This window comes from Andrographis paniculata, unplaced genomic scaffold (genome assembly GCF_009805555.1).
Source record: "Andrographis paniculata isolate CXL003 unplaced genomic scaffold, ASM980555v1 Contig64END, whole genome shotgun sequence".
NCBI classification, from domain to species: Eukaryota; Viridiplantae; Streptophyta; class Magnoliopsida; order Lamiales; family Acanthaceae; genus Andrographis; species Andrographis paniculata.
The window spans coordinates 2044570-2053375 of record NW_026137600.1 but is presented as its reverse complement, the minus strand read 5'-3'; positions in this window follow the sequence as shown (position 1 = coordinate 2053375).

Below are 8806 nucleotides of genomic sequence, written 5' to 3'. Positions count from 1 at the left end.
GCTCCTCATCAGCCACGACCAACCCAGTGTTTGCATCCCACCCTAGGCCCGTTGTATGGACAACAAGCTTCTTCAGCTTGTTGTAAGCATCCTTAATCCGTCTTAAATTCTTCTGTAGTTGGTCTATCGAGTACGGCGTATTAGTTTCTAGGATGAACTCCGCCCTTATCATAGTCCATATTGGGGGTGCGAAGTTCCTGCCGGCAAGGTTTCCAGCATGACATTGCTACCATAGGATGTGCATGAAGGTCTCCTCCTGCTCGTACGTCCAATTCGCCCGGACGACATTTATAGGCTGACTACTGCGACTCCCATAAGACATTCTCTGGTACGAAGGACGCCAATAACAAAGACTTCGGATGGAAAATGTAAGAGGTAGAGTAAATTAACCATTTTAATATGGAACGACTGTGCAAGTAAGTAGTAATAACTAACCTTCCGTTTTTTCACTTCATTTTTCGGTGGCGTATAGCTTCCCGCCGAGCTTTCCGCGTCAGCCACAATGTGCTCCAGCTTATGTACATTTTCAATGTTATACGTGGTAATGAATTGCATCACGTATAGGGTCAACGATTGCCATCAATGTCTTCGCACGTTTATTCTTTTTCAACTACCAAACCAACGTTACTATGATGATCATTACGGAATCTATATGCACGCAACACAGTCAGCTTACTCATGTGGCAGCCTACCACAACTCACTGGGAAGGTGTACTCATGTTAATTTTAAGTGCGCCGAATAGATTTCTCACCTACACAATCACATTTAAAATCCTATGCACTACTCTCCCGATTATTTGGTTTGGACGTAATGGTCCCACACCGCCTTCTGCGGCAATGTGTTCACGAATCCATAGTCATTGGGAACAATACGACCGCGTAACACCTAAGAGACAACTCGGCAGCCCAATCGAAGCTGCCCTCAAAATCTACCGGCATTAGATGTGCGCGGGTTCTCCCCCTATATATTCCAAGGTAACCAACCTTATATATTATCATCGTGCCTAGAAAAGGTGCGGCTTAAGGCCCTCACCGCATCTACAGTAAGAGCAATTCAAATAATTCACCCCCTTTCGAAAAAAATCGCCGCCACACCGAACAAACCAACTTCACCAGCTATACCAAAATGAAATAACCCTAACCGAGAAATTCCCAAGGACCTCGAATTTGTTTGTTAAACTCCATATCAAATCCCACCAGAAATTTATATCACAAACACATATCTGAGGGTTTAACCGAAAAATCAACTGCCAAGAGCTTAGTACCTGGTATGTAGTCGAAAACGCTGGTTGCAGGGCGTGTCGCAGAAGACTTCCCAGAAACCCACCGAGAAATCAGAAAATCCATACGCTAACGACAAAACTCTTCCGGTTGTGCAATCTCCGTCGTCCCCAAGATCTTTCTCAACACCTGCAATGGATAAATATAGGGAGAAAATAGAAAATTAGGTGGGGGAATTAATATTCACGGTAAAAGAACTGCTCTTGCAGGAATCTTGCAACATTTTCTTTGCAGTCCTACCAACCTGCCAGTTACGCGTGACGAGTAGCCTTAGGTATAGGGTTTTGCCAGTTGGGTTTTGTCTCAAAACCGAACAGTAAAACATTTACAAAATCTAACAGGTAAACACAACCTATATGCTTTAAACATATTTTAAAATTGATAATTCATAATTAACACACATTCTCTCTCATCCCCCACATATTAAAAAAATATATTCATAAAAATCACTACCTACCCACCCACCCCATATTATCCCATTCATTCGAAAATTCTAAATCGTCCGTTGTCTTCTCGTTTGTTCTCTATGGTGTGATTTGAAAACTCTTTCCCGCCAAACACAACTCTACCTTAAACGTACGACGCTCCTCCCTAAATCCACCGTCAATCATCGTTGCCCCAATGTGATTATTCCTCTTTTTTGGTTCCGGAAACCAACAACCATTTCCCATTGGTGTCAGTTTCCGTAAATGTTAATTCGGTCTCGTTTTTAAGGGTGCTGTTGGGTGTGACCGAGAGAGACGGTGGTTGGGCATCGCACACGGCGGAATTTTGATGATGGTGATGGTTTTGGTGAAAAAAACGCCTGCAACTGCTCACGTCCTCAACCTTTGCCGGAAATGAACGATGGGCTTGATGGCTGCACCAGATCTATGACGGAAGTGATGATGTTTGGTTCGCACTTGGCTTTGTTCATGATTCGGAGGACGAGCATGAGTCAGATAAGGAGCAACCAATTTTCCGATTTCGATTGCCTTTATCAACATGTCATTCTTGAGGACTTTGGTGAGATCAAATTCAACATCTACTCAAATATTTTTGTAATTTGGATTTTTTTTTTTTTTTTGGTTTCGATTGGAGTATATTGCAGTTCATGCCTTATTAAGTATTATGATTTGAACTTGAATTATTTGCTCTATGATCCTTCATTTGATCGATTTATCTACCTTTTTATAGTTGAGTTTCGGTTGGAGTATATTGTAGTTCATGCTTTATTGAAGTGTTATGGTTTAAATTTGCATTATTTTGTCTATGATGCCTTATTTTGATTCATTCATCTAATTTGTTATAACTGGGATTGAGTTGTTGCTCACTGTTATGGTTTTCGATGTTAATACATATATTCATAGTTAATATGTATTCACTTAAAAACTTAATTTTTTAAGCACCAACTTGAATTAAAAGTGTGAAAACAAACATATTGTGCATTGCATTTCATTATACATATATAGAGTATAGAGTATGCCATCACATTTGGTCTTCAATAAAAATTAAGTACATATATGAAATTAACAATAACAGTGAGAAAATAGTTGATCTTCTACTCTAAATGATAGAGTTGAAGACATTCACACTATATTTTCTTACATTTCACCACTTTTAAGTTGAAAAATAGGCTAACCTGATTTATCAAATAATTTTTGGTAACTTACTTTGTTACAAATTGGATTTGTTTAGTTTCTAATGTGTAGGCCACTCGATTATTGCTTGACCGCCTTGATGGAATCTGTTATGTGAATGGGAAAATTTCAATTTTACCATCAAACATTAAAGTCCTATATTGGTCCCAGATAGGTCTTCATACAACACATATGAACATAATTTTTGTGTTGAATATTTTGCTATCTCAAGTTCAATGTGGATCATTTTATGTGGGGGTCTAGTAAAAGTGATAGTTGTCCTTTGTCATATAAAATTATTTTTCATCTATATAAACTATATTATGCGTGCTCTAAACTTTTGCATTTCCAATACGTTTATAAACATCAAAAGCTTGTATGAGAAAACGTAACATTGCAACTTTACTAATCTCTGTGTGTTCAGGTCTAATTGTACTTATGAGACCTGAGTTGTTCCGCTTTAATCCACATATGTACAATTGATTTTGAATATTGCAACTCATTTGAAATGTTTTTTTTATTGAAGACCTTTGCATCTGTCATATAATATTTCTTTATATTTCATAAATGTTTTTTATATTTCATATAAAAATTTGAGTTATATTTCTTTACCTTTTGGACTGTAATTATCTTTGTTAATACACCTAATAATATTATATCTATATTTACTAATTATATCATTCTTTATTTCACGTGTCTATAGTGTTAGTGACATAATATCATGGATGGAGAGAGTAATATATTCATATAAAAAATATTAATGAACTGTGGTTTTTAGTAGCAATGACATCATTATTGTTGTTCCTCGCTTGGTTTGATTGTCTTTGTGGAGCTTTTGTATTCTCTTATGATTTTTCTTAACCGTTTAGTTGTATATTATAGTACTTATTCCGTCTACTCTCAATGTATCTATTTTTTTTCATTTTTGTAGGTCAACTATCAATACATCTGTTTTCTTTTTTAGTAATTGTATTACTTTAATACATAATACTCCCACACTTAACACAATGCTACAAAAAATGTCATTTAAACGAGTATAAGGGTAAAAATATTATTTTTATCATTCTATTGTACCATTATTAATAAAATATTAATATTTTAAAATCTACGTATAAAAAATAGGCAGTTACATTTACGGTGGACGGAAAGTAATTTGATTTGATTTTTCACATTTTTATAAAAAAAAATGAAAATATTGATCATATTGTGTTTGTGTACTTATTTTTTCACTTGGTTTGATTATATTTATGTATTTTCATTTTTTATTTTTTTTTACATTTTTCTCTTAACAGATTAGTCACATATTTATATAGTACTTTGATTTGGTTATTTTAAGTTAAAAAATATTTAAAATGTTAATCATATTATTATTTGTGTATTTTGAATTTCGGCATCACCCAATCCACTCCCTTTAATTTCTCCCTTGGTTTTATTATATTTGTTTATTTGATTTTTTTTTCTCTCTTATCAGACGTATTTATACAGTGTTGAATCAAAAAATTTAAAAAAGGTGTGTTTGTTTGGATGTTTTAATTTTACTTTTATTATTTACAATTTTTTTAAAATATATAATCAAATACTTATTTTTTATTTTTTTTATTTTATTCAAAATATCACATCAATTTTTATTTATATTACATCAAATTATTAGTGAGAATGTTACTATTCAAATCAAATAAAAAGTCAAAACTCCCAAACAAACACCCTCCCCCCTAATGATTAGATGTATTTGTGGAAAATATAGTGAAATTAAATCATTATTTTCATATATTATATCAGTATTTGAACTATTAATGGTACCTTATCATCAAGTTATATTTGAATCTACTCTATTTCCACACTTTATATATATATATATATATCATGATTTTATTAAGTGGGAACAAATTCAAACAATAGTGAAGTGTTATAATACTGAACCTAGGAGATTTAATATTTGTCAAAGTGTTTTAATTCGTTTTTGGAGAATGAAATTTCTATTGTTATGAGGTTACATTGTACATTGAAGAATTTGCAGTATGTTTTTAATATAATAGAGTCTAAAATTGATTTTGTTAAGCATTATTTTAGGGGAGGGATACAAATGTTACACTAAACAAAAAATTTTGTATTTGTATTTTATTTTTTTATATTTTTAATGTGAGATAATTGTTGTATATAATTATTGTTGTTTAAAAATTTACCTTGTATAATCGATTGAAAGGTTATTGTAAATTTTCTGGTTCATCTTAAAAAAAGAAAAAAATATTTGAATTGTCTAGTATTTGATAATTGAAGATGGGTATAAACAAACTTGAAATAAATAAAATACATCATTGGTCTGGAATCAATTTATATGCGAAAAATAAATGAATAGATTGATCATGGAAGGAGTTTTAAATACTTAAATTAATAGGAATGTAAGTAATATAATAAAGATGCAAGAAATTGTAGGAATTGCTTGAGATATTTCTTGGAATTTTTTTTATTCTGTTTGTATGTTATTATTCCAGAAGTGAAAATCTATTTTGTTATCAATTATCTTCACAATTTTATTTTCTCTCTATATGTGAAAAAACAATTGGAACGGTTTGAAATTTTTCTATCTATTTTGTTTTTAAATTCTAAGTGCAAAACACAAAGAAAAAAAAATATATTAAGAATTGTTTGAAATGTTTGTGGGCATGTCATATTGTCTACATGTTGTTGTTACTCCAAAAATTGAAGAGTCTATCTATTTATCAATTATTTCCATAATTTTATTTTCTATATGTGGATAAGTGCAAAAAATAAATTTTAAAGTACTAAAAAAAAAAACCAATAAGATATTTTTTAGTATGTCTTTTATTTTATCTGTATATATATATATATTTCAAACAGTAAAAAGTCTAGTTATTAAATCTCCACTGTCTGACACTCATATTTTTTAATCTTTAGCTCCCAACCTATCATAGGCTCTTTAATATATTTTTTAATCTTTAGCTCCCAACCTATCATAGGCTCTCTAATATGATTTTTTCTTAATATAAGTTTATTGAATTTTGTTGGGTTTAAAAACTGACATTCTATCTTTTTGAGTTGTTGTATCCTTTAGCTTCCAACTTATCGTAGACTCCCTAATGTGATTTTTTTTGTTTTTATATATAAGTTTATTGGGATTCTTTAGATCTAAAAATTAATATTCTATCTTTTTGAATTATTGTATATTTTTAGAACTGATTACTTTTAATAAAAAAATGTGTTTGATTTATGATGTTGTGTTATCTTATTTTTCTTTTTTTCCTCATAGACCACAATCACAATTTGGTTCCTTGTATGAACAATGGCATTTGGGCCAACAATAATGTTTGTATTCAACATGAATATTGTTTATGTTGCTTTTACTAGAAAATAAATTTTGGGTTTAGATACATAATGTTTTGTGTATAATTTAGGCTATATTCAACTATATATTTTATTTTTTCAAAAATATAATACAATTCTTCGTTTTTTTTTTTTTTTTTTTTTTTTTGCGAAACTAACAATCTAATTTATTTTTTATTACATATTTATTTTAAAATAATATTTTATATTAATATCTTAAATTAATATAATATCTATAAGTAGAGTATTGATTAGGTCAAATTAGTATCATTATGAAATAATTATCATTTCATCACAAGATAAATAATATATGATCAAGTTAGTACATTAACGAAACAATTAATATTTCATCACAAAACATATAATATATTTTGTGTTATATAAAAATATATGTTGTTTGAATTATATATTGTGTTGAAATCAGCATATATTGTGTTATAATGAATTATCTAATGTGTTATATTATATATCGTATTAATATTTTCTGTATATATTATATATTATTTTGTATTGTATAATATGTTTGCTATTATACTGAAATTAAAAGCTTAATTCCCAATCAAATTACATGCCCGCAATTGCTCGATCATTTATGGCCTAAATTTGAGGCTATAAACCCTCCATTTCAAGCCACAATAATTAAACACATTATTAAACAAAATAAATTTGCTATTTTTATAAGTCCTCTATTTCAAGTCACAATTAATCCATGATTAAGACACATGAATTTGTTACCTTTTTCTCTACCTTGACAAATGGTGATTACGTGGGGAAAGAATTACTCAACAAATCCCTCCCCCCCCCCTCTCTTTTCTCACATGGGCTTCCATTATTCTTCGATTTCTCAGTGGACTTGGTCTGCTAGATCTTTTCAATCATCTAAATCTGTTGAAGCTTAACACAACTTCAATTTGTCCAAGATGTTAACTTGGTATACATAATTGCCGAAATTTTCTCTCTCTGAATATTTTCGATACCCATGTCAATGCATTGCCATCAAAAGTAAAATCGTATCCAGTGGTGCTTCGTTGTTTATCCAAATTGTTCCTTGCTAAAACAACATCCACAAAACCATATATAGTAGGGGGATTATTTTTTAATAGTAGAACACATGTTTCTAGTACGGTTTAGGTATCTAAAAATCTATTTTACTATATCATGGTGAGTCATTCCTAGATTATTTATTTATCTACTGACAATCCCCACAATATCTGAGATGTCTAATCTGGTACATGCCATTGCGTACATTAAACTTCCAATTGTTGAAGCATATGGACATTTATCATTTTCTCATGTTCCAACTCTAACTGTGGTGAGTCTCTGTTGGACAGTTTGAATTGTGCACCAAGTGAAGTACTTGCTGACTAGGCATCTAACATGTTGAATTTTTTAAAAACCTTCTTAATTTATTCTGATAGGGACAATCTCAGTCACCCTTGTTTATTCCGAGTGATTTCTCATTCCAAGAATCTTCTGAGCATCACCAAGATCCTTCATGGTGAACTAAGATGCCAACTACTATTTCAGTTGCTCTATCTCTTCTATGCTAACAAGCCAATAGCATATCATCAACATATAGTAATAAAAATATGTGGGAAGTTTTTAATGTAGTAGTAGTGATCGGAATTTGTATGCTCAAACTGGATCTTGAGCATATAATTATCAAACGTCCAAGATCTTGTTTTAAACCATACAAAATTTTTTTAAGGCTACACATCAAAATTTTATCAGTTGAATATCCTTCTAGATGGACCGTATAAATCTTCTCGTCCAGGTCTTCATGCAAGAAGACAGTCTTTACATCAAGTTACTGCAACTCAAAGTTTTTTTGCGGCAATAATGCTTAACACCAGATGAATACTTGTTATTTTGACTACTTGGGTGAATACATCCGTGTAGTCAATTCCATATCTCTGTCATAATTCATTTGCCATCAGCCTGACTTTGTGTCTATTTGAGTCAGTAACTTTCTCTTTTATCCTAAACACCCATTTGTTTTGTAATGCTTTCTTCCCTTCAGGAAATTTTCACAATTCTCAAGTTTTGTTAATCTCCAAAGCTTTAATCATTTTTTTTTTCATGACAAACTCTCATTTAGCATGATCAGGATTGTCTTAATCCTCTGTAACAGACTATGGTTCTTCACAGTTAGTTAAGAGAATACAATTTAGGCTTAGAAAATATCTCGATGATTGGTTTATCTTTCTCATTTCTAGTCTAGTAGAACATAATGTATAATCATCATTGTCGTGTTTATTACCATCTTTTTGGAGATCTGGAATGATTTGTTGTTATGGAGTAGCTGAACCATCATTTTGATCTAGCTCGCCTGAATAGGATGTTGTTCCAATGTTTGGAATGACATCTCGAACTCGAATGTGAAGTCTCGCACTTTGTTATATTGTGTGGATCTGTTGGCTTTATTTATCTCTTTATAGAATAATTCTTGTCAAACATTACATCCTTGTTCCTGATCAAATTCCAATTTTTATCATCCCAAAATCGATAGCCAAAATAATCTCTCCCATATCCAATATACAAGTACATTTTACTTGACTTTGGAC